The 27,673-nt window shown below is 38.8% G+C and overlaps 1 long non-coding RNA gene across 4 annotated transcripts in view; it reads left to right on the forward strand.

The window, feature by feature from the left end:
* LOC100773945 overlaps nucleotides 1–27,673 on the forward strand; it is a 79,663-nt gene that overhangs the window by 17,223 nt on the left and 34,767 nt on the right. For all 4 annotated transcript variants that reach the window (XR_003486294.2, XR_003486292.2, XR_003486295.2 and 1 more), the window contains one exon: nucleotides 6,577–6,671. This is a non-coding gene — a long non-coding RNA (uncharacterized LOC100773945). The remainder of the gene's footprint in view (nucleotides 1–6,576; nucleotides 6,672–27,673) is intronic.

Raw genomic sequence — 27,673 nt, forward strand, 5'->3', positions numbered from 1 at the left:
ATGCTTTCATTTTTTTGTTTCCAGTCTATTTTGCCAGACTCCTCATGATTTTAATCTATACATTATTTTTTCTGCATAAAGATGACATTTTATTTTTTAAAAAATACAGTAACAAAACTATTTGTTGTTTCACACATAAACAAAACAAAGTGTACTATAAAACAAAAACCAGGGAGAATAGTACTCTAAATGTTGAAATTTTTCCTTTGGCTCTTTTTCTCTTCTTCTTCTTCTTCTTCTTCTTCTTCTTCTTCTTCTTCTTCTTCTTCTTCTTCTTCTTCTTCTTCTTCTTCTTCTTCTTCAACAAGGTTTCTCTATGTAGCTCTGGCTGTCCTAGAACTCACTCTGTAGACCAGGCTGACCTTGAACTCACAAAGACCCTCCTGCCTCTGCCTCCCTGAGTTCTGGGATTAAAGGCATGCACCACCACCACCTGGCTTTCCTTTGGCTCTTTCTTTTTTCTTTTTTCTTTTTATATTTGAGTTACAAACATGATTGAATTACATAACAATCCCAGTTCCCTTATCCCTCCTCTCCTCCCCTACCCCCCCAACTAAAACCCTACCTATCACATATCCTTTCTTCTAATCTATACTTGACTCAACCTTTCTGCTCCCTCATGACCTCTACATCCTTCCTCTTCTTCCCTTCTCATTCTCGTAGCTCCCTCCACCCTCTTCCCATGCTCTCAATTTGCTCAGGGAATCGTATCCCTTTTCCCTTCTCCAGGGGACAAAGTTTGTCTCTTTTAGGGTTCTCCTTGTGTACTAGTTTCTCTGGCAGTGTGTATTGTAGGCTGGTAATCCCTTACTCTATGTTTAAAATCCACATATGAGTGAGTACATATCATGTTTGACTTTTTGTGATTGGGTTACCTCGCTCAGAATGGTTTCTTCAAGTTCTATCCATTTTCCTGCAAATTTCAAGATTCCATTGTTTTTTTTTTCTGCTGAGTAGTATTTCATTGTATAAATATACCACATTTTCTCTATACATTCTTTGGTAAATCCATATGGCGACTCCTCAAGAAAATGGGAATGAGTCTACCACAAAATCCAGCAATTCCACTCCTAGGCATATACCCAAGAGAAGCACATTCATACAACAAAGACATTTGTTCAATGATGTTCATAGCAGCAGCCTAGATGCTTTCATTTTTACATTGTATAATATTAGCTTCTTTGTCAAAACTCAGGTGTTCATAGGTGTGTGGTTAATATCAGGATTTTCAATTTATTCCTTTGGCCTACCTGTCTATTTTTGTGCCAATACCAAGCTGCTTTCAGGACTATAACTGTATAATAGTGCTTGAAGTCAGGGATGGTGATGCCTCTGGAATTTCCTTTATTGTACAGGGTTTTGGCTATCCTGGGTCTTTTGTTTTTCTGTATAAAGTTGAGAATTGTCCTTTTAAGGTCTGTGAAGAATTGTGCTGGGATTTTGATGGGAATTGCATTGAATCTGTAGATTGCTTTTGACAAGATTGACACTTTTACTATGTTGATCCTACCTATCCAAGAACATGAGAGATCTTTCCATTTTCTGGTATCTTCTTTAATTTCTTTTTTAAAGACTCAACGTTCTTGCTATACAGGTCTTTCATTTGTTTGGTGAGCTTTACTCCAAGGTATTTCATGTTGTTTGCGGTTATTATAAAGGGTGATGTTTCTCTGATTTCCTCCTCAGTCCATTTATCATCTGTATATAGTGGAGCCACTGATTTTTTTTTTTTAGTTAACTTGTATCCTGCCCCTTTTCTGAAGGTGTTTATCAGCTGTAGGAGTTCCCTGGTGAAGTTTTTCAGGACACTTATGTAAACTATCATATCATCTGCAAATAGTGAAAGTTTGACTTCTTCCTTTCCAATTTGTATCCCCTTGATCTCCTTTTGTGTTGTTGCTCTAGCTAGAACTTCAAGTACAATATTGAAGATATATGGAGTGAGTGGACAGCCTAAAATCAGTTCCTGATTTTAAAGTTTCTCTCCATTTAGATTGATGTTGGCATTGGTTTACTATATATTGTTTTTATTATGTTTAGGTATGTTCCTGTTATCCCTGATCTTTCCAAGACCTTTTACATGAAGCAGTGTTGGATTTTGTCAAAGGCTTTTTCAGCATCTAGTGAGATGATCATGTGGTTTTTCTTTTTCAGTTTGTTTATATGGTGGATTACATTGATGGATTTTCATATTTTTAACCATCCCTGCATCCCTAGGATGAAGCCTACTTGAAAAAGAAGTGCATGCAGGTGGGGTTTGAAGAGTATCCCCACAGCATATTTCAGCAGCACTCTGACCCAAAGCATGGGATGCAAATAAAAAGAGGGTCAAATGAATCTTTAGTCCTCATTAGAAACACACCCAACAAGATAATGTCCTTTGTTTTAATAAATGACTATAAATGTTAATAAAATGTCAGTGTGGTAAATGATCAACTGTTGTGACATTAAGAATAAGAATTAACTAATCATTCGAAAAGGTTAGCTCAGGATGGAGTGTCACTGTACTTTATATGCATTTCAGTCTGGAAACAAACCACCTTGAGACAGTAGATATATAATTGATAAATGCAATATATTCTTCAAACGACATTTTTATACAAAAGAATGGTAAAACTTTCATGACAATATTGATGTTTTATTTTGAATTAACTATTGCATCTTGATTTTGTAATCCAGTTAATGTTCTTTGAATAGCCTGGTTTCAAATCTTTTACACATTCCACTTTTGAGGAATTTACCTTGATGTAACATAGAAAATTATCTGATTTGATTCTGTCTTCCTAGTGAGAATGAGGCTTTTATGTGAGTTAGAGATTAAAATTCTTTTTAAATCTGTTTATGGTAGAGCTGTGCAACAAATTCATATTTAATACCTTCCATACAGCATGGTAACCACAAAATATATGCATTATATGTGGGCATAAGATTATTTTGTAATTTCAAGAAAATTAAATTAGCTTGTATTTATAAATTTAAAGTGGGAATTTTGGAATGTACTTCTCTCTTTTCTTCCTCCCTTTCTCCCTCCCTCCCTTCATTTCTTTCTTTTAGGCGTGTGTGTGTGGGTGTGTGTGTGTGTGGGTGTGTGTGGGTGTGTGTGTGTGTGTGTGTGTGTGTGTGTAGGTCATCTTGTATGCCTGAGGCATAGTGTCTTCACCATCTTACCTTGGCTTGTGTTTTCTTTATTGCCTCTATTTCAGTTTTCAAGTCTTGAACTGCTTGAACTGTTTCCTTCACCTGTTTGATTGTTTTTTCTTGGCTTTCTTTGCTTTCTTTAAGGGTTTTGATGATTTCTTCCTTCCTTCCTTCCTTCCTTCCTTTCTTTCTTTCTTTCTTTCTTTCTTTCTTTCTTTCTTTTTGTCTCATCCTCCATTTCTTTAAGGAAGTTTTTATTTCCTCTTTAAGGGCCTCTATCATCTTCATAAAGTTTTTTTTTTCTTTGTCAAGACAGGGTTTCTCTATGTAGCTTTAGAGCCTATTCTGGCACTCACTCTGGAGACCAGGCTGGCCTCAAACTCACAGAGATCCGCCTGCCTCTGCCTCCCGAGTGCTGGCATTAAAGGCGTGCGCCACCAACGCGCAGCCCATAAAGTTATTTTTAAGGTTGTTTTCTTCTGCTTCATCTGTGTTGGGATGTTCAGGTCTTGCTGGTGAAGAATCCCTAGTTTCTGGTGATGCCATATTGCTCTTTATGTTGTTGAATGTATTCTTATACTGTCATATTCCCGTCTCTTCCTCCAGTGGGTGCAGGTGGAACCTGTGCTTCAGGAGGTTCCTCTCCCTCCAGTTGGTATAGTGGCTTAGGTGGTCACTTTTCCTACAGATACAGGTGTGTCTTTGACTCTTGTGGATGTTGATACAGCTCTGGGGCTCGTCCAGGTATAGGCAGAGCCAAGGATTTGATGGTTGTGCTGCCCTGGGGAATTTTTGGGGGTGTTGGGAGGCTGCTTCCAGATCTCTGGGATTGGTGGGTTGGGGTGGGACATGTGGCATGTCCTGGGATAATTAGGGCCTAGAGTGTAGGGTCCTGCAGCTGGGGACCCATACACTCATTTCTCCCCATGGGGGTGGGACCAAGGCTGCAGTGGACCCAGATGTTATGGGGGATCATTTGGGGTGTAGCGAAGTTGCTCTCAAGTCCCTGGGACTTCAGTGGTTAGGGGTGGGGCACTAGTAGTTCCTTGGGTGATTAGGGCCTAGGGAGTGGGGTCCTTCAGCTGGGGAAATAGACACTCACTTTTCTTGGTGGGTGTAGGGCCAAGGCTTCCATGGTCGCATATGCCATGGGGGATGGCTTGGGGGAATGGGAAGGCTGCTTCTATGTCTCTGAGGCTTGGGGTGCCCAGGGCGATTCAGGCTGAGAGAGTAGGGTCCTTCAGCCTGGGACCCGGACACTCACCTCTCACGGTGGGGGCAAGGTCAAAGCCAAATGTAATGATATTTAAAGATCATTACAACTCTCAATGATTATCTTGAACAGCTGGTTAAAAAAAATAATTGTTAGCCCTCGATAACACATTCATGGTTTATCAGAAAGGTAGAGGAAGCATACTTAACAACATCTTGTACTAGTTAATTTGTTAGCTGTTTAGGAGAGGTAATCATTCAAAATCTATGAGAATTTTCATCCTTCAATTTTTTACAAGTTATTACCCTGAGGATAAAATTCATAATAATTGTCATTTTAAAGAAATGACTTCTCCCTGAAGAAGGACAGCAGTATCCTTCAAGTCAGATGCTGAAAAAATGTCAAGGCATCATCACATACAGGTTATGATTTTTTCCCAACCAGTTCAAGTAAATAGCCAAAGAAAAGTCAGAAATATGTTTTGGGACTTCTGAATATGTTGGTTCATAGTTTATATAAATTTCAAGTTGTTAAGGTAAAACTTAAATTATCAAAAAAGTTGATTTGATAGCCTGTCCTCAGTGTGTTGTGATCATATATTAAACTGTGCATATTCCAATATTTTATTTACTTGATCACATAAAAATCATCACAACAGAAGCACACTTGGTATGACACTATGTCACATGCCTTTATTGTCTTAAGAGTTTTCTGAATCCCTAAAAGGGCCAGGTTGTGGATTCCACTGTGTTCATTTTGCTTGATAATAGACTCATCTATTTCCAAACTCTGGAAGCAGAACATTGCATCCTTTTAATGAAATTTTGATAACTATGCCAATTAATATTGCTAATAGATATGTTTGTTAGCTCATGTTCTTTTTTTTCTAATCTACTAATATGTCCATTAAATTTTCATGATAGTGACTTTGACTACGGATAGCTTTCACCTCCTGATTTGTCCAAAGAAGCCCTAGCACCTCATTCTCAGTGAGCTGAGCCACTGAGTGGGAACAGCCAATAGCTAGTGTTGGGCTGGCTTGCAGCAGCCAGTGTGCAATGGATAATCTGACCAGGATGCTTTCCCGAGGTACATTATTTATAGCGCCTGGCAGCTGCAAGCCATACCACACTGTGTTATGCAATACAGCTCAAGGCCAGAAGAGAAATGGATTTTGTTAAATATAGGTCATATTTGATATGAAAATAATAAATCATATGTCCCACTCTACAAGAAGAAAATGTTAGTATCTTTCTTTAAAAGTGATTCGCAATTATTTCCATAGTGGTGAAACAGTTCATGCTCTTTTTATGGCAGGTTTTATATCACATTGGAATGGATAGACATTTCTGGTTCTGGACAGGACTGAGTCATTTTGTAAAAAAGTTTAGTAAGAATTTGTTCCACAGTTGCCACTGCTGCAGTGACCTGGATAGGAGCTGCTGTCTGCATGGGATGAGGGGTTAGTGTAATGTACACTGCACAGGGCCTTTGTGTTTCCTCAGACAGAATGCACCAAAATCTTGTGTTCTTGTGACAAATCTTAGAAGTCCCTCAAGCATCTTCATCAAAAATGATGTCCCTTAAGACAAATTGGGACACATTTGTTTCCATTCTGATTGATTTAATCCTCACCGCCTCCAGGCAAATTCCTCAGACATAAAATCATATTATCCCCCAGAACCCTTATAACTATTTCCATCTAAACATATTGAGAACTTGTTAGGTACCAGATTCCATGCTAAAATGTTTGACATGTATATTCTCCTAAAGAGTGTAATACTCTAAATGAATTATTCACAAGCAGTCACCAGTATGAGAGTTCTATTTTTTCCTTTGGGTTACTAGATATGGTGTTTATTATAATATTAACTTGGTTGTCTTACTGTTTCTATCATTGTATGATTTTGCATTTCTTAGTGAGAGCTAAGAACACAAAAAGGAAATAGGAAAAGAAGAGATTGGAAAAGAATGATTTACACTGTGTAAGCCAAGGACAGATTTTACCAGCCCAACCCTCATTTTACAAGTACTTTACACACAAGGAAAAGGATTTCACATACCCTTTTTGGTCCTATAAAATTCTCAGCATGCTTCTTCTATAGGATACAGCAAAATCTACTGCTTAGGTTCAAGAAGCACACAGACAGGCCCTGACTCTTAGCTCCTTTAATACCTGCTTCATTTGTACAGGTAAACTGACTCAAATCTCCATTTTTCCTTAGAGAAAAAGCCATGTTAATTCACTAAGCAATGCAGATGGATAAATGCTTACCTGTATTTGACATGGAGTATTCTGATGGACAGAATTTCTGGAAGAGTAAGTTTGGGAAGCTAATTCCCTGCCCTTTCCTCTTCTCTTTCACGGGTATTGATCCTTGATGAACTCCTGGTATCTCAGAGTTCATTTAATAGTTCAGAATGATGAATGCTCTCAGCCATGGTCTGAGAAACCAGACAATAAAGCAGTTCTGTAGTTGGGTCATTCATGACCAACTAGCAATGAAGGTCCCAACACTGATGGAGGTGAAGTGCTAATAGCCCTGGTCACAAAGTGCCAGTTTCCTTATCAAACTTTAACAAGAGGTGAATTTGGAAGCTATATCAGTAGAAAGTAATACGCTGGGAACAGCCTATCAGATATTTGCAATATATGGAAGAAATACTAGCTACAAATATAACAGAATATGATGGCTATATTCAAGAGCCGTGGATGCTCTATTAAAGGAAATGTTCAATAAAAGTGAATAACAGCCCAATGAAATCTAGGTATGAAGGCCAAAGAACTACTTTCATAACACATATACAAAATATTTCTCATGACACACACGGGAGGTGGAGAAAGTTGAGAAAAATTCCAAGATTTAAATAGTATGATCAGCTTTGTTTCCAAAACAGTCAAAAATAAGACCAAGCATGTCACTTGTACTTGAATATGTAAGGAATGTGTGTAAGTATATCACCAAAACCAAGAAGTTTTTCTAAGAAGCAAGTCAATACAACCTTAAAAAGTCCACATGAATACATGTAGGAAGTAAGAGTCTGTGGTTATTCAATAAGACCAGAGCATTAGATTATATATGGAAGAATTTGTGGGCTTTGGAGTGCTCTCTCTCTCTCTCTCTCTCTCTCTCTCTCTCTCTCTCTCTCTCTCTCTCTCTCTCCAGATATACTCTGTGTGGTGATTTGAATGTCCCCTATGGTCTTCTATAGTCTTGGGTTTTTGAATACCTGGTCCCTGTTGGTGGCACTATTTGAGGAGGTGTCACTGGAGTCAGAACTTGGAAAGTTTAAAGGCTTGAGCTATTTCCAGTAAGCTCCAATTCTTTCTATTCTGTGCTAGTGATTGAGATGTGAGCACTCAGCTTTCTGATCTTGCTGATTGCTTCCATGCCTCCCCACTGTCATTGACTCATATCTCTAGAACCATAAGCCCAAATAAACTTCTCCTTCTATAAGTTACTTTAGTCATGGTATTTTACCATAGCAACACAGATGTAACTAATACACCATGGCAGAAATTAGGAAGTAGATATAGTGTGAGCTCATTACAAGGATGGCACTAAAAGCACAGAAAAATTAACGTATCTAAGAAAAGGCAAAACATTGAATTCTCCTAATTGATATGAGAAAAACAAAGAGCTCAGGAAGTTGAGCATCCTGAAATGACTATACAGAAGAGTGCTAGAAGACTTAACTATAAAATAATTTTCCATAGGAAGTCACAGGAAAAATAAGACTTGCCAAAGGCACAGGAATGCAGTGGTAAAAGGCAATAGCATGAACAGAATGTTTAATATTGGCTCTCTTTCATAAGTCAAAGTACACAATAGAAAATTTTGCTATATATATTGATTTGTTGATCTAAATAAGGATACTGTGATCCCAAAATTCTTCAAGTTATATAGCACTTAACTTCCAGAAGCTAAAAGATTATGACATTTAAGTGACTAGGCAGAACAAGGCAACTCTAACTTCAAAGAATAATGGAGACTAAAAAAGCATAATATCCTAAAGGTTGTATAGATGTATATCCAACAAGAGAGTTTCTCAATTTATAATGTCAGAGGAAATCAAGTGTAAAAGACCAGAGGGCCAAGGGCTGTTGCCCAGCAAAAGTCAAAATCCATTATCCATTTCTTTAGACTTGAGTCATTTCCAAGTTCCATAATTCAGTGACTGAAGAGGTTTTAGGATCCTTAAAAAGGAAGACTATGCCTACTGCATCAGACTTATACAACACTGAACCACCAATCATTGATTGAAGGGAACTTGGCTATTGACAATGATAATTCATAGAACCTTTTTATGAAAGAGTGATAGGGAGACATCTCAAAGATAGTTGCATACAAGGTTTAAAGTTAGCACTGATATCTAAAAATTTATTGTTAATACCCCTGGATGACTGGGGGGATGAATTCACTCAAGTCTTTTGAAAAGCAAATATTAAATTTGGATTGAAATGTGAGTAATTTTTTGGGAGAAACTCCAGCAAAAGATGAATTTAAAAGAGAGAGAAAGAGATAACTATAGAAAAGCAGCAGTTTTTCCCCCTGTGCCAAAAAATCAACCAAATTATAAGCTGCTATAGATAAGAAGGAATTTACTACAAGATGAAGGCAACTAAGTATCAATGGAAGCGGCCACTATTGTACCACATTCTCTATTCAGCTTATCCCCATAGCTGTAAAGAGAGTCCTTTATAACCAACTGAACAAAGAAGAAAAGATTCCCAACAAATAAATGAGATGTAATGAACCCTCTTCTTCATTTTGAAAAACTGAGTAATAGTAAAACATAATCAGATCTATGGACAAATGGTTAAAGTTCTAGCTGAGTCTACAGGTGTGTAAAAGAAAAATAAGTTTGTTTATAAAGAAGCTGGATTAGATATATGGAATGTTTATGGGTACACATGTGAAAATGGGTATGAAGGGTAAAGATTGGTGTATCGTATTCCCAAGTCTACCAAAGAATAGCTACTATAAAAGACCCAGTAATCAACTAACTTGACAATATAACTCACCCATTTAATATCAGACAGTCTCTGCCTTTGCCTACCCCAATGATGACTTACAAATACAGATACACTTATTGTAACTGCAGAATATGAAATAACACATGCTAATTAATGGACTCCCATTCATTAAGGCAAATTTAGTTACTGAATATCCAACCTACAAATAACAGACACCAATGTGGAGCCACTGATGTGGTGTCATTCTTTAAGTAGAAACATTGAGTGATTTAAGCCACTTCCACCACAGAAATGCCATCAGTTTATACCCCAAAGACCAGACATGAAATGTATTCCATGCATGGGTTTTATTTTCCTATTAAATGACCAGAGTCAGCATTCTGTCCAAATAATAATAAAACGTGTTATCTACTATTATGTATTTTAATACCATATTTCTTCATACCAAGAAACCATTGACAACATAGGAAGTACTATTTTGTTAATATGACAATAACAAATTATACCATCAAGATGCTTAAGGGCTTTCAAGATAAGGGATCAGGAAGGTCGAGTTGGGAGAAAAGAGGAGAGCAAGAAAGCATACCTTAATACAGGGAGCCATTATGGGTTTAACAAGAAATATGGCTCTAGGGAAATCTCCAGGGATCCACAAGGATGACTCCAACTAAGAATCTAAGCAATAGTGGAGAGGCTACTTTAGTGCCCTTCCCCTATAATGACATTAATGACTACCTTAAATACAATCATAGAGCCTTCACTGGGTAGCTGATGGAAGCAGAAACAGAGATTCACAGCTAACCACTGAGCTGAAGACCTGGAATCCAGTTGTAGAGAGGGAAGAATGAAGAGCAATAGGGTCAAGACCATGCTGAGGAAACCCACAGGAACAGCTGACATGAATAAGTGGAAGCACACTGACCACAGTCTGACAGCTGGGGAACCAGCATAGGACTGGACTAGGTCCCCTAAACGTGGGTGTCAGGTGTGTGTGTGGGGGGGGCTGGTAGTCTAGGAGGCTTCTGACAGTGGAACAGTATTTATTCATAGTGCATGAATGGGTTTGAGAGCCCATTCCCTATGGGAGGGACACTCTCTCAGCCAAAATACACTGGGAAGGCCTAGGTCCCGCCCCAAATGATGTGACAGACTTTGATGATCCCCATCAGACGTTTCACTCTCCCTGGGGAGTAGATAGGGTGTGGGATGGGGATCTGGTGAGGGGAATGGGAATGTGGGAAGGAGAGGGAACTTGGATTGGTATGTGAAATAAGATTGTTTTAATTTAAATAAAAATTAATAAAAAGATGCTGAAGGAGCCGGGCGTTGGTGGCGCATGCCTTTAATCCCAGCACTCAGGAGGCAGAGGCAGGAGGATCTCTGTGAGTTCGAGGCCAGCCTGGTCTCCAGCACGAGTGCCAGGATAGGCTCCAAAGCTACACAGAGAAACCTTGTCTTGAAAAACCAAAAAAAAAAAAAAAAGATGCTGAAGGGCTAACAAAGCTTTGTGGTTGCCTATTGAATGAACAGTCATAGATCCAAATATGAGGTAATATTCATAGGCCAGCATACTTTGTGCTGTATTCCCCATGATTCAAAGACCCTTCTGAAGCACTGAATCTTACATAAGAAGAATCCAGGGACCCCAGATGCAGAAAGTAAAAACAGGAATATGGCTGCTTCACCATTATAATCAAAGATCTCTGGGAAATTTTGCTTTCGGTACCTGAAACTCTATGTTCTTCCCAGTTATAGGACATGATATACAAAAGGACCATAATTTCAATAGAAGGCTATCATAATAGTCCTGTAAGAATTATGAACAATTTGTGAATTTGAGGCTAAAGTATAAGTTATGATCTTGGCAAGAATGATTAATTAAGTCATCAAAAGGGCAGAGAGCTGCTATTGCATAATGAGAAGAGCAAGAAATGCATATGAAACATAAATGATCCTCTTTGATCAATGTTAAGTGGAAATGGACAAATTCAACAATGCAGGCATGAGAAAGAGGGGATGACTACAGATTGCAATGAATGTAAAATTAGGAGTGGAGGGGCATCAATTTAGACCTGAAATTGACTGCAGCAATGGGACTGCGCTTGGTTCTGATTGCCTCTTTCTTCTTAATTTCTCTCAGGAAGAGATTTCTCCACAAATCTCTAGAAAAAGGGCCTGTTCAAACACACATGAAGAAGTGGATACATGTGATTAGAGTGTGAAGTGTGGTAGATATTGAATTGTACTACCAACATCCACATTTAAGGAAGGACTTACTGTCTTCATGAGTTGTCAGGACTTTCAGCTCTCTATTACTGCTTAAAAATTACGTTTAGAACTTAGCAACCACAATTTTATACCTTAACTTTCTGTGGAATATGAATCAATGTGTGTCATAGTTGGGGCCTCTGGTTCAAGCTCTCTGAGACGGTGGTTAAGATGCTGACTAGAGCTATAGCTGCATCTTAAAGATGCTCAGTGGGAGGTCCAGATGGAGGAAGGTCCATTCACCAGATTATTGATGCATGCTTCAGTCCTTCACTGTGTAAACCTCTCTAGAGAGGATTTTGTCACAACACAGCAGCTGGCATTGTCAAGGTAAGGAATCCTTAAGAAAGTATAAAAGGATGCCTCCCTCAGTGTCATGCCCTTCATGGGCAGCATATTCAGTAACTAAATCATGTGAAAATGACCCAGCCATATCATCCTGACATTGGTCACTCTGGTAAGTAATACTCATCTAAAAACCCATTGACAAGTGGATGAAGACATTGTCAAGACTACATCAGAAACCAAGTTTTCCTCTTGCCAATTTTCCTTTTCCTTTGTCTAATAAAAATTGAACACGAGTAAACAACTTATGCCCAGGGTACCTCTTTGTGTCTGCTTCAGAAAAGCCCAGATTCTTCCTTTATAGTGAATTGCTTGGAATGGATGCTTTGTTCCCTTTCTTCTCTACTGACTATTTTCTATTCAAAAGGTTACAAGTCCTCCTTTCAATGTTAGTGCTTCTTGTACACTGAGCTCAGTGTTCAAGGGGTCTAGAAGAGCTCATTCCCTAAATCACAACACATAGAGTCATTGTGCTGTGTCGAAGTTCTGTGTATAACCTGCCATAAAGGTTTTGTGCTCTGATATATTATAATACTTGGGACAAAGTTCTGGAAGATGATTCTACTTTTCTAGTTTTATGAATTTAATCTAAGTAGAGATAAGACTGACTTAGAAAGATTGGTTTGGAGGCATGGGAAGAAAGCTTGATCTGTGGAATGAGAATCTCTAATTCTTTTGAAAGTAAATGAATCATCAGTTTTAGTACATACAAATAGGAAGCAGAATTAAATGAAAATGCAAATTAATTCAAAGGTCTATGGTGAGATTGCTTGGCCATATGGCTACTAATGAAGTCTGTAACTGCTAAGATTTCAGCATCCCAGTAAGAAGGCAAAAATAGAAAAAAAATTCTGCTGCATTGTCATTTCTTTAAAACATTTCAAACTTAGAGTAAGCTTGGAAAATAGTTTCTATCTTGGAAACATTTCTTTTACCCCAAGGATCATTGAAAACTTGTAACTATGAAGCTTTAAAAGAGAGTATAAGTATTAACATCTCATATTGTCAGACGAATAAAAAATATCAAAATGCAACATTCATAATTTAGCATACAAAATATATGCCAATGTAGATTTTATAATGAATATAATTAATTTATTCATCTATCCAAGACATATTAATTAGCATGTATAATGTGCCAGGAACTCTTTTAAACATTGGAGAGATAGAGCATTTTTAAAACAAGAATCGTTGTCTTCATTGAGTCTGTATTCTACTCAAGAAGACAGTGAAAGAATCTTTAAAACTAAGAGGTAGGTGAAATAGTAAAAGTTTGGAAAATGGCAGAGGAAAATGATCTGAACAAGGGATGCACAATAAAAATAAAAGTAGTTTGTACTCTGCATTGAGAGAAGCCTTCAAGAAAGTGAAAGCAGAATTGGGTTGAGTGGGATTTCTTCTGAAAAAGGACTTGGAAACAGCAATGGAAAGTTTCGAGGGAAAGACTACAACAGGATTCAGTCTGCATATCAGATAACAGGACAAGACTGCAGTGTGGCCCCTGATAAGTAAAGGAGGAACAAACCCCTTGAGTAGAACCTGAATGGTCAGAGCAGGAGGTGGATCACAGGGATCCTGTGTCCTCATGCAGAAGAGAGGCCTTAGGGAGCTTTGAGTGACTCTAACATGACAGAATATTGTGTTTCCACAAAATGACAAAGCTGTGCCTGTAAGTAATAAAATCAGAACATAGATTAGGAGTTCTTACAATCAAGTGAGAGATGCTAGGGACTTCTCCAAAGCAACATCAACTGGAATGAGGAAAGTGGTTAAATTCTGCAGTGCATAGGATTCCCCATATATCCATATCCATGAGTGTGGTTTCCAGTGGTGGAAACTAGAACTCAAAAATGTCTTCACTTTCCTTTTATAAAACATGACTAAAGAAAGATAATGCTAAATCTATCAGACCTTTATTTCTCTTACCTTATTTTCTTCACTCTTAGTAAAGACATATTTCTGATGTTTATCATTCAATATTGTTATGTAAATGATATCTTGTCAATGAAAATTTTGTTTATCTTCAAGTTTATCATTGAATAACAGTAAGAAAACTTAAAATATCTATTCTGTAATGAATAAGAACACAAAAAATGTTCAATATGCTGGGACTGGTGGCACAGACAAGTAGCATCAGCTAGCTAGTTGAGAGATTGAGATAGAAAAGCCTCAGGATCAAGACTGGCCTGAGGAACAGAGTGAGTTCAGGGCCAGTCTGGATGACTTAGTGAGGCAATGTCCCCAAACTATAAAAGTAATACAAGGCTGGGGATATAACTTAGCCATAGGATTTAACTTAGCGGCCACACAAATGGCCATACATTCCAGTCTCAGTACCACAATTTAAAATAAAAGTTCAGTGAAAGCTTAACCTATTATCATGTTAAAGAAGGTACTTGGAAGAAAAGACGCTATGGAACTGGTTATTGTCCTCAGTTTTAGAGAAGAGAAACATCTCGTGACTGTTGGCTGTCTAGAGGTGAAGCCATATAGGGGCAGAGCAAAGGCTGCAATGTTTATAGTGGTTTAAGAACTGACACTGACCTCACTGCTCCTGCTTCCCAGAGGTAGAATTTTTGCTTCAGTGGTGGTTTGAGCACCCAGTACTTTTATTCTATACCTTAATGTTCATGTTATTGGGGGAACTGTAATTTTCATTTTCTGATTTGAAAGAACAAATACATGTGGTATATGACAACTCTTTAACCTGTAACAGAAGGATCCTTGAATACACAGCCACTCCCCAAAGGCTGCTTCTGCTAGTCTTCATGCTTTTTCACTCTGATACCTTGGATTCATCACTGCCCTTGAGCTCTATTCAAGGTCATGTATCAAAAATGTACATCCAAGTAGACACTTCTACTTTGATAGTTTCATAGTTTTCTCCATCTGAAATTGGTTTTATTTCCTCTCTGCTATGGCCATGTCTCCTTATTTATCTCTTTGGCCTAGTTCCCATAGTTAGTTTTTCTGTCCTCTCTATAGTTTCTAACACAGCCATTAGACTTCAAACTTTCTGCCCTCCAGCTTCCAGAACAATGGCATATGAATCTTCCTTGAATTCATTTCCTATCCAATGAGCCTGTGTTTATTGCTATACCTAGCCAAAAACAAAATGCCAATTATCCAAACACTTAGCACTGTGGTATTGTTAATTCTATTGGTGCCAATAGTATTAAATTAACTTAGTAATGTTTCTGGAGAAGAACACTGGTAAAGAAAGCCAAATTATTAGCATTCTGAAGTGGCAAAGACAAAAAGCTTTAAAAATAAGAATAAAGCCAGGCATTGGTGGCACATGCCTTTAATCCCAGCACTCAGGAGGCAGAGGCAGGCAGATCTCTGTGAGTTCAAGACCAGCCTGGTCTACAAGAGCTAGTTCCAGGACAGCCTCCAAAGCCACAGAGAAACCCTGTCTCAAAAAACCAAAAAAAAAAAAAAAGAATAAAGTGAAACAGTCTTTTATCACCAATGGTAAAAGGAATAGAGTCTACAGATAAAACAGATAACCATATTTCACTACATGGAAGCTAAATAGTTAGAATCTGGATTTCCCCTTTGTTAATTACTTTTTTCTTTCTGTGAGGAGACAACATGACCAAGGCAACTTATAGAAGAAAGAATTTGGGGGGGGATTTACAGTTTCGGTGGGTGAGTCCATGGCAGTGGAGCAGTAGCTGAGAGCTTACATCTTGAGACACAACCGAGAGAGAGAGAGAGAGAGAGAGAGAGAGAGAGAGAGAGAGAGAGAGAGAGAGGAGAGAGAGAGAGAGAGAGAGGAGGAAGGAAGAAGAAGAAGGAGGAGGAGGAGGAGGAGGAGGAGGAGGAGGAGGAGGAGGAGGAGAAGAAGAAGAAGAAGAAGAAGAAGAAGAAGAAGAAGAAGAAGAAGAAGAAGAAGAAGAAGAAGAAGAAGAAGAAGAAGAAGGAGACTCACTGAGAGTGATGTGGGCTTTTAAGTGCTCAAAGCCCAGCCACCTCCAGTGACACACCTCCTCCAACAAGGCCACACCTCCTAATCTTACCCAAATACTTCCACTAACTAAGGACCAAGTATTCAAAACATATGACCGAATGTGGGCCATTCTCATTCAAACCACATCTCTCAAAGATTTGACTGTTGAATTCTTCATCATTAGCTCTTAGCACTATATAAAAGTCCATGGAAGCTTTCAAAATTAGGACCTACCTTGCAGAAGTCTGTCACTAAGGCTCTACATTGGTGACCTACCTGAAAGATATCCTGGTACAAACATTGTGAGAATAAGCAACTCCTCTGTTATTGGATTTAAGGCCTACTCCATGAGATGAAACCCATGCATTGTACTGCTCAGGGTGCCAAGAACCTAAGACTAAAAAGGCCATTGACCTAGGAAAAACCAAATACTATTGTTCTGCTAAAGTATAGCAATAAAATTACTGCCAATGACATATTGCTACACCCATACTAATGGTTAAAATAAGAATGCCCCCCCCCATCAGCTCATATATGTGAATGCTTAGTTTCCAGTTGGTGGACTACTGAGAAGGATTAGGAAGTGTGGTTTTGTTGGAAGAGGTATGTCACTGGGAGTGGGCTCTGAGTTTTCAAAAGCCTACCCCGGTCATAGGGAAAGCTCTCTGTCTCTGTCTCTCTGTCTCTGTCTCTGTCTGTCTTTCTCTCTCCTCTCTCTCTCCCTACTGCCTGAAGAACAAGATGTAAAGCTCTCAGCTACTTCTCAAACACCAAGCTTGCCCTCCTGCCTGCCACTATGCTCCCTGTTGTGTTAATAGACTAACCCTCTGAAACCACAAGCAAGCCCCCAATTAAATGCTTTCTTTTATAAGAGTTACCTTGGTTGTGGTGTTTCTTTACAGTGATAGAACAGTAACTAAGACAACCATATACCTGTAGATCAGTGCCTTAGTCATTATCAGTGGAGCTTCCTTTTGCAGTAGATAGAAACTAATACAAAGACCCACAAAAGGACAATATGTAGAGAATGGGAGATTTTGGGAACATTCATTCCTAAATGGGATGTTTTTATCAAGCTCTATGGGATCTTCATCAGGGATCTAGATGAAAGAAGAGGCAGAAATATTGTTAAGAGCTGGAAGGGATGATTGATTCCAAGGAAAAAGTGTCTTCCAGACACAGCAGGGCTGGTGCACATATAAACTCACATACTGTGGCAACATGCCCAGGTTCAAGCTAGATGGGGTCCCAGCACTGGGAGGAGAAAGTGGACATGGCTTGCACCCCTAACCAAGAAACTGTCTCCAATTAACAAAGGAAAGAATAGTTTTCTTCAACAGAGTTTCACTGGGTATATTAACCACACTTGAAAGTAGGCCTGCCCCATGCCCAGAAGTAGATGGTCAATGGAAAATGACCTCAATGATATTTTTGTAGGCTTTTTGTCTCACATTACTTTGTTTGGACATTTTTTTTGTCTTTTGCTTTTATATTATGGTTTCCAATTTTGTGTTTTTATGTGTATGTATGTTTCTTGTATGTTTGCTTTTTAATTCTGATTTGTTTGCATGCTTATTTTTTCTTTTTTATTAAATTATTTTAGTTATTTTACATACCAACCATAGTTTCCCCTCCCTCTTCTCTTCCTGTTCCCTCTATCCATCTCTTACCTATGCCCCCACCACCAATCCACTCCTCAGGGAGTGTAAGGCCTCTCATGGGGCATCAACAAAGCATGTTGTATCAAGTTGAGGCAGAACCAAGCTCAAGGCTGAGCGAGGCATCACACTATAGGGAATAGGTCCCAAAAAGTCAGCTCATGAACCAGGGAACAGATCTTGGTCCCACTGCTAAGGGCCCCACGCAAACAGACCAAGCTACACAACTGATACCCACATGCAGAGGAACTAGGTCAGTCCCATGCGACCTCCCTAGCTGTTGGTTTCGAGTCTGTGAGCTCCCATGAACTTGGGTCAGCTGTCTTTGTGGGTTTCCCTGTTATGATCTTCACCCCACCACCTTGCTCATATAATCCCTCCTCCCTCTTATGAACTGGACTCCCAGAGCTTGGCCCAGTGCTTGGCTGTGGCTCTCTGCATCTGCTTCCATCAGTTACTGGGTAAAGGTTCTATGATGGCAATTAGGGTAGTCACCAATCTGATTATAGGAGAAGGCCAGTTCAGGCACCCTCTACACTGTTGCTAGGAGTCCTAGCTGGGATCATCCTTGTGGATTCATGGGAGTTTTCCTGGCACTAGGTTTCTCCCTAACCCCAAAATGGCTGCAGCTATCAAGATATCTCTTTCATTGCTTTCCTTCTCCATCCCTCCCCCAACTTAGCAATCATTATACCTCATGTTCCCATTGCTTATGCCCTCCCTTCTACCTGCCCCCAGTTTACTCAGGAGATCTCTTCTATTTCCCCTTCCCAGAGTGAGCCCTGTGTCCCTCTTAGGGCCCTCCTTGTTACCTAGCTTCTCTGGGGCTGTGGATTGTAGCCTGGTTATCTTTGCTTTACGCCTAATATCCTCTTGTGAGTGAGTTCACACTATATTTGTCTTTCTGAGTCTGGGTTACCTCACTCAGGATGACTTTTTTTTAGTTCCATCCATTTGTCTGAAAATTTCGTAATTTTTTTCTTTTTTTTTTTTTTACCACTGAGTAGTACTTCATTGTGTAAATGTACCACATTATGTTCATCCATTCTTTAGTTGAGGGTTGTCTAGGTTGTTTCCAGATTCTGCCTATTATGAATAATGATGCTATGAACAAGTCTCTTTGGGGTATGATTGAGCATCCCTTGGGTCTATACCCAAGAATGGTTTCACTTGGGCATGTTTCTTACTTTTTAAAGAATGAAAGAGCATAGGATTGGATGGGTGTGGAGGATGTGGTGGTGGTTGGGGTAGGAGAAAGTGTGATTAGAATATATTGTATGAAAAAGTATATTTTCTTATTTTACCGATTCTTTGAGAATTTTGCATCATGTACCCAAATCCCACTCATCTCCCTGTCCCTCCATTTCCACTCCTCCCTCTTGTAATATAGCCCCCAAAGGAAAGCTAAAAAGAAAACATAAGATAAAAATAAATAATAATTAAAATAAAAAACCCTTCACTTCTCTGACTTTACTGCCTCTCTATCACTTCTTCATATGTCTTAGTGGTCTTGCAAGCTGTTGTGTGTCATGCAGTACACCCTTTTGTCTGAACAGCTTCACTTTCAAATGTTCAATGTGTAATGAGTTTCTCGTCAGGTTTAAGGCCTCTGGCTTTGATACACCATCAATACTGGACCCCCAATGACATTTTTCTCTGATATCCTCCTGCTGCCGTGAGTCACAGAGATCCTGCAGCTATGGTTCTTCACACACTCCAGTCCCTTCACATACTCCAACAGGACATCGATGGGGTAGATGTTGGTGTGTACCACTCTAAGTCCTGCATGTGTGCTTAGGTGACAGCAGAGTTGGTTATTCTAGGCCACTGCAACCATTCCCCTCAGGATGAGCAGGGCCAGGTCTCCCAGGCCCATAGTGAGGGATAGTGCAAGCTTTCCCAAGTGTGTGGGGGGACAGATCTCCTATTTGGGGTCAGGGCCAGCTTTCCCATGCCTGGATCATCAGGATCATTATCCCAGGGCCAATGTGAGGAACATGGTTGTGTCTCCTGTGAGGGGCAGGCTGTTACTCCAAGCCAGTAAGGGGCAGATCAGATCAGCAAGACCCTCTTACTTCATCAAATGGTTTAATACATGGGTTGCATGGGCCCCTGTAGTCATAAGGGCAATGGACATCCATACAGAACCCAGTTACTGCAGGAGCATGGACCCTGATGAGGCCAGATGTCACCATGGCCTCAGGTGGAAGTGCAAGCCTCTCAGATCGAGATGGAATCAGCAGCAGCATATTCCTGGGGCCCCTTCTGGTGGTTCAGACCCCTGGCAGTTGCATGGCTCCCAGTAGCAACAGGAACCACAAAGAAAAAATATTTTAAATCAAATAATATTACTATTTACAATGTGGAGATTAAAGCAATAAAAGATCATCATATTTTTGCAAATAATGGAAAAATTCTGTTTTTTATGGAGAAATTTTGGATTTATTCTTAAGATGTAACCTCCTAATAAAGATATATAATAACACAAGACTATATAATACATTGTACCTATAGTAGTGTAAGAATACTTTGATGAATGCATTTTGTGTTTGTTAGAGGGAAAGCATAGTCTTTTGAAAAGACAAGTTTTAGCTTGCTGTAGAATTACATGACTTAATTGTGGCTTCATAGGAATGAAAAAATTTGAGGAAATTTTCAATTGCAGCATTGTCATACTACTTAGACCATTATAGCCATTGTCCAAATATGACAAGAATATGAAGAGTTGAAAGAAGCAATAATAGTTTCTCCAGGTAAATGTTACTATATCTCACTCTAGAATAAAAGGAAGTTCTTTCTAAATTTTTGTCAGAGAAGTATCAGTGCCATTGGACAGCTACATTCTGACCCAGGGGATATACTTATCCACCCAGTATCAAATGATGCCAAAGAAGGATATTAATAGAAGTAATTGCTACCCTTATCTGTACATGTCATATCATTTATCATATTAAATAGGATGTGCTTGTTTCATAACACTTCTTAAGCAAGCATTATTAGAAGGCAATTCTCTCCTGGATGCTATGAGAGAGATGGAGATCATACCAAAATAAAGCAGCTGGGGTAGACATACAAATGTGTATATATGTGAGATAGAGTGAAGTATTGTGAATGGAAAGAAATTCAGTGTCAAGAAAGCACAAGGGAGAATTTACATCCAGCTAAAAGAATCAAAGGAAGCACAAACAGGTAACATCTAAGTGGGGCTTGAAAATTGACTTTGAAATCTATCAAATGCTTTTAGTAATTTAACTGAGATTAAAGTATTATCTGTCTCTTTTGATCAATCTATGTAATTTATGTTAATAATTTCATTGTAACAATCTTTCCTTACACCTGTCCAAGAAAATACACTTTTTCAAAAGCATGATGCTGTATTTAATTTACATTTATTTTGTTTGCCATCAAAATGTTTATTATTGCATACTTATTCATACATATTTTATATCTTTCTATGTATCATTTAGTTTCACTACCGAGATGAACTAAACATGTAGAATTTGTTTGTATTAGAATTTACAGTGTAGAGATCAAAGCCATGTGAGTCCATCTTCACTCTGTACATTACTAAGCACATTCTATAAAATGAGGGACCACTTACCATTAGGTTAACACAAAATGGATCCCACAGAATTTTGTTCTTTTCATTCTATTGAAAGAAGTCTTAAGAGGATCTTCAGTTCTTGGAAAACATGAAAGGATTTCCTTGTAAAACTGTCAGGTGTTGGTTCACACTTTGAAGGTAATTCTGGGATGGCCTTTTTAGTTCTCTCCATCATACAAATGCACCAGAGTCCTTATTCACATTCATTATTTCTTTCAGGATAATTGTAGCAAGTAGCATTTTATAGAAAATGTGAATTTAATTTTGTTTAAATTTTGAAATGTGCTTGCATGGAGTTTCATAGAGTTTCTTCCATTACAGACATCCAACAGACGTTTGTCACTAAACCATTGGTCTCTCTAATTTTATCAGATGTTTTTCTTAGTTGTGCTATTTATATTTCTTTGTTAATTTTCACCAGGAGGGCTGGTCCTTCAAGTTAATAAAATTAGGAGGCACAAAAATGGATGGGAAACTTTATATTAATTGCCTAGAATGAAGATGGAGGGTAGAAGACAGACACATAGTGAATATTTTATCAAATGAAATATTTAATAGCAGTGATAGAACAAAAAAAGACAGAGTTCTCTGAAAGATAAACAATATTGTGTGCCTTGATAACGTAATAATTACCTTTAAAGCGTTACTTTACTAACTCAGCCTAAGTGAGCATTGTATTGTAATAGATAGACACATTTATCAAAATGAATGTTTTCAAATATAGGCCTATATTTATCTAGAAAAATAGCTACACTGATAATCAGGAATTGTGCACTAACTATGGCACGCATCGAGGAAAGTGGCTGTTTGGTGTATTGTTCCCCTCCTCTTGATATCCTATATGCAACAAGAATGGTATTTGTCCCATAATTAGCTACCAAGACTATCTCAATAATAAATAAGGAAATACAAGAACTATTTCAATCTTATAAAACTTGAGTGTTAAATAAGCAAAGTTTAAAGCTTTTAAGATACATTTAAGTTCTTTACTCCACTTTTTAGTTGAATTATTTGGTGTTTTGGTGACTAGCTTCTTGAGTTCTTTATATATTTTGGAAATCAGCTCTCTGGCCGATGTAGGGTTGGTGAATATATTTTCCCATTCTGTGGGCTGCCATTTTGTCTGTTGACTTTATATCTTATGCCTTACAGAAGTTTCTCAGTTTCAGGAGGTCCCTTTTATTAATTGTCAATCTCAGTGTCTGTGCTACTAGTGTTATGTTGAGGAAGTGGTCTCCTATGCCAATTAGTTCAAGGGTACCTCCCACTTTCTCTTTTAAGAGGTTCAGTGTGGCTAGATTTATGTTGAGATCTTTGATCCATTTGGACTTAAGTTTTGTGCATGGCGATAGTCTTGGGCCTATCTGCAATCTTCTACTCAGCAGCATACAGTTATGCCAGCACCATTTGTTGAAGATACTTTCTTTTTTCCATTGTATAGTTTTAGCTTCTTTGTCAAAGACCAGGTGTTCATAGGTATGTGGTTTTCAATTCAATTCCATGTCTACCTGCCTATGTTTGTGCAAATATCAAGCTGTCTTCATTACTATAGCTCTATAGTAGAGCTTGAAGTCAGGGATGGTGATGCCTCTTGAAGTGCCTTTATTATACAGTGTTGTTTTGGCTATCCTGGGCCTTTTGTTTTTCCATATAAAGTTGAGAATTGTCCTTTCAATGTCTGTGAAGAATTGTGCTGGGATTTTGATAGGAGTTGCATTGAATCTGTAGATTGCTTTTGGTAAGATTGCAATTTTATTATGTTGATCCTACCTATCCAAGAGCCTGGGAGATCTTTTCATTTTCTGGTATCTTCTTTAATTTCTTTCTTTAATGACTCAAAGTTATTGTCATATAGGTCTTTTACCTGTTTGCTTAGAGTTACTGAACTAAACAGAGAATTCTCAATAGAGGAATCCAAAATGGCTGAAAGACACTTATGAAAGTGTCCAAATTCCTTAGACATCAGGGAAATGCAAATCAAAACAACTCTGAGATATCATCCTACTCCTGTCAGAATGGCTAAAATAAAAAACACCAACGGAAGTTTGTACTAGAGAGGATGTAGAGAAAAGGGAATGCTTCTCCACTGCTGGTGGGAGTGCAGACTTGTACAGCCACTGTGGAAATCACTATGGCTGTTTCTCTGGAAAATGGGAATGAGTCTACCACAAGATCCAGCAATTCCTCTCTTAGGCATATACCCAAAAGATGCACATTCATACAACAAGGACATCTGTTCAACTATGTTCATAGCAACATTATTTTTAATAGCCAGAACATGGAAGCAACCTAGATACCCCTCAACTGAAGAATGGATACAGATACTACTCAGCAGAAAAAAAGCAATGGAATCTTAAAATTTGCAGGCAAATGGATGGAACTAGAAGAAACTGTGGTAAGTGAGGTAACTCTAGTCACAGAAAGACAACCATACTCACTCACATATGGATTCTGGACACAGTGAAAAGGATTACCAGCCTACAATCCACACCTCCAGAGAAGCTAGGAAACAAGGAGGACCATAAGAGAGACATACATGGTCCCCCAGTGAAGCAGAAAGGGACAAGAGCCCCTGAACAAATAGGGAGTATGGGGGAGGGGAGAGGGAGGTAGGAGAAAGAAAAGGGGAGGAGAGGACAGGAGGACATGAGGGGTCAGGAAGATTGAGTGGGGAGAGAAATAGAGGAGAGCAAGAAAAGAGACACATCATTAGAGGGAGCCACTATAGCTTTAAAGAGAAAATCTGGCACTAGGAAATTATACAGAGATCCAAAAGGAAGACCCCAACTAGGACCCTAAGCAATAGTGGAGAAGCTACCGGAAATGCCCATATAATATAATGAGAATGATAACTACCTTAAATGCCATCCTAGAGCCTTCATCCAGTAGTTGATGGAAGCAGAAGCAGAGTTCCACAGCCAAGCATTGAGACGAACTCCTGGAATCCAGTTTCAGAGAGGGAGGAGTGATAAACAAAGGGGTCAAAACCAAGCTGGAAAAACCCACACAAATACCTGACCTGAGCAAGTGGGAACTCATAGACCCAAATCTGACAGCTGGGGAACCAACATAGGACCAAACCAGGCCCCCTGAATGTGGGTATCATTTAGGAGCACTGGGCAGTCTATGGGGCCTCTGGCAGTGGAACCAGGGTGTATCCCTAGTGCAAGAACAGACTTCAGGAGCCCATTTCCCTTGAAGGAGTACTCTCTTAGCCTAGATACACAGGGGAGGGCCTAGGCCCTGCCTCAAATGACTTGACAGATTTTAATGATCTTTCATAGAAGACCTCACATTCCCTGGGGAGGATGGGATGGGGGGTCATTGTGGGGGTTATGGAAGGATGGGAGAGGGAACTGGGATTGATATGTAAAATAAGATTGTTTCTAACACAAATAATATATATATTAATATTAAAATACATTTAAGAATGGATTTTTCAGACCAATGTTAATCACTTTGTGTCACTAACAGAATATCTACTGAATGCTTTAATTTCAGTGTTTTCAGGCAAACTGGTTGAAATTGAGGTTATTAAAATGGAAGTGGAATCTCAGGAATAGGTCCAAGCAGCACTGTGGTCCCTTGCTTCACTTGGCACCTGGCAATATTAGGTGCAAGGACTGTCTAGATATTGAAATAAGCACAGCCATTCCATAAAAAGGCCTCCATTATTTATATTGTTGGTCCTCTCCTCATCTACCCAAAAGCACAAGTACAATGAGAATCTGGAACAAATGAGCTTATTAAGATCATGGTTAGACATATCGTTTTTCAAATCACACTCTACAAGACAGATATGCTGGCAAAGCTGTAATAAATGTCAAGGCTCAAGGCATCCACCATTCTTTTCAGCAGCCAGTGGCTTGGCTAGAAAAGCTTTTCATAAATTTTAGCACACACCTGTCAAATGGCAGGTGTGATAGTCTGCTATCACGAGGAGCCTGAGCTGTGATTTCTGGGCTGGCAGCACTGTCATCCTTTTTAAAGCAATCCTGTGCTTTTCTCTGTTTGTGACCAGAGAAATCTATGTGATCACACTGGGACTCTGTGCATCCTGGCAGATCTGCCAATGATACTCAACACATGGAGATTATTTTAGATTGCATGCCACAAGGTGTTACTTCCCATTTGCTAACACAACGGGGTTTCAGGACCATGACAAATGGAACACATTCATTTGTATATGAAATCTGTCCTTGTTGTGAATGTAGACAGTCAGTCCATCTTCCCTATACTTCTTCCATCTTTTGCCATCAATCCTCCACCTGGAAAAGCTGCAGTGTTAATTATGTGGTGTGTTCTCTTACACAGAAAACAGAGGAAGGGAACTTTTATTTTATTTCAAGGAACTTAACTTACAAGTTAGAGATAAACCTATTTTTAGAATTGTTTCTTGTACACATATACATGTATGCTCAGAGCATTCATGAAGGAAGACTTAACTATTCAAGATAGCACTAAAAAGAAGATAAGTGCATCAAGGGTCTTTCATTCTCTCCTCAGTATATTATGGTAATGCTTTGTTCTCTACGATGTTAGGGTAGTTACACTTTCTTTGTGTACTAGAAAAGGACATTTTAAACCAAGAAACCTAAATATGAATGTTGAAAAGAGAGCAGGATACTGAAGATGATGCTGTGATGAATAGTAGCATACAGTTAAATAATGTGCATTTTCATATACATTTTATACCCAAATCTCATAGAAACTGGACAGTGTGATTAGATCAGATATTTGCATGCAATTTACATAGGCAAAATCTGAAATTTAATGAGGTTCAGTGATGTGCAAAAATTCCTTGTTAAGTTTCTAAATGAAGACAATGACCTGGGTCCTCAGACACTGAATTGCCAGGCAGGCTTCCCCAAGATCCTGTCAACACTGCTTTCTGCTTTGAAAGTAAATATGGATTTTGTTTTTCTGTCTTTAAATTTTTCATACATGTGTAAAATGTGTCTATATCTCAAACTACCAATAGCCAGGATTTTATATAAATAAAATAGAGCAATTACTTTGTGGAATTGTTCAGACATAAACAGAAATTTAGATTCTGGAACATAAACAGAAATTCCATTACTAAGCTTCCCATTGAAGAAGAAATAACTGTAATTATGTTTAGCACAATAACTTTTTTTTTCCAAAATCATGGCAAGTGCCATGCTTCTGGCTTGTCAACTAATGGATGTCTGCCATCTGAATGTCATTTTAACAATAATTGCAATGTGGAAATATTAGTTTCTAGTATGGTCTACTTTATGGAATTAGTAACAAATCAGCAGTTAGATACAGTCACATTTAAAAAATCTTTACTCTAAAAACTAATAATTAGGGGAAATTAGCCTGAGAATTTCATTCCTGCTTACCTTCGACTCCTTTGCCGATGTGTCCCCCACTTTTCTATGACCACAGCCATAATTCCCGATTATCTTCTTTTCTTTCGAACTGATTTTGTAAAAATGTTTTAGAGAAGAGGATATTTAAAGGGGTCTTTTAGCTCACATTCACACCCACAGTTGTGGAACTAAAACAGTATCACCCTCATATCTCTGTATTAAAGGACCATGTATCTATACTGAAAATACTGGGTCATCTCAAATCTGCACAGGGAACCATTGGCGTTGACAGCACTGATCCACAAACCTGTGTTCCTGGCTCTCTTTGGAACTAGATGGAAATTCTAATAAATGTTGCAGGCAATTAAAAACTTGAAACATTGTTAGCAACAACAATCATAGGCACTTAACAGTGGAGTGTCACATGCCTGGCAGAAGTACCTTGTGCCTATAGCTTTCTCAGTGTCTGCCCCTCTGAACTGAAGCACAGGGCAAATTGCAAGCAAATCCTTGATCTCCTCCCTGTGTAGCTGTTCACTGTGCCTCTTAAAGAAACATCAACTCAGACAACTTTTAGAGCATGCCTCCTTCAGTAACCGACCTCCATTTTAAACGCATCATTAGCTGGCGAAAATGCAATGTTACAGCTTGTGATTTCTGGAAACAAAGATGTGATGGGTCATGGGGTGTCATAATTACTGTTCTATTGCTGTGAAGAGACACCGTGACCAAGGCAAATTACAGATGGAAGCATTTATTTGGGGACTTGTATAGTTTCAGAAGATTAGTACATTAACATGGTGTGGCCTCCCAGGCTCCCAGCAGGAAGGTATGGTACTAGAGAAAGTAGTAGCAGAAAACTTTACAGCCTCACTTGCAGGCAGAGAGAGAGAGCAGGGAGGGCAAGGATTGTAGATGTCAAGGGAGGTCCTGTGGAAGTTCTGGTAATGAAATCAGGGCTTGCTTCCACCATGGAATGAATGAATATCTAAATATGTGTCTTCCATTGTTTCTGCATCTTAGCCTCCTCCCATGGTATTCATTCCACAGGCTGCTTCCCAGGCCCTGCTCTAGGTCATCAGAGCAAAGAGAACACTGATGGCAAAGTCTCATACCCAAGGGATTTCAGTTGGTTCCATTTCAACAGCCTCTGCCATGGACTCCATAGGGGTTGCTCTATG

This window comes from Cricetulus griseus, chromosome 6 (assembly GCF_003668045.3).
Source record: "Cricetulus griseus strain 17A/GY chromosome 6, alternate assembly CriGri-PICRH-1.0, whole genome shotgun sequence".
NCBI classification, from domain to species: Eukaryota; Metazoa; Chordata; class Mammalia; order Rodentia; family Cricetidae; genus Cricetulus; species Cricetulus griseus.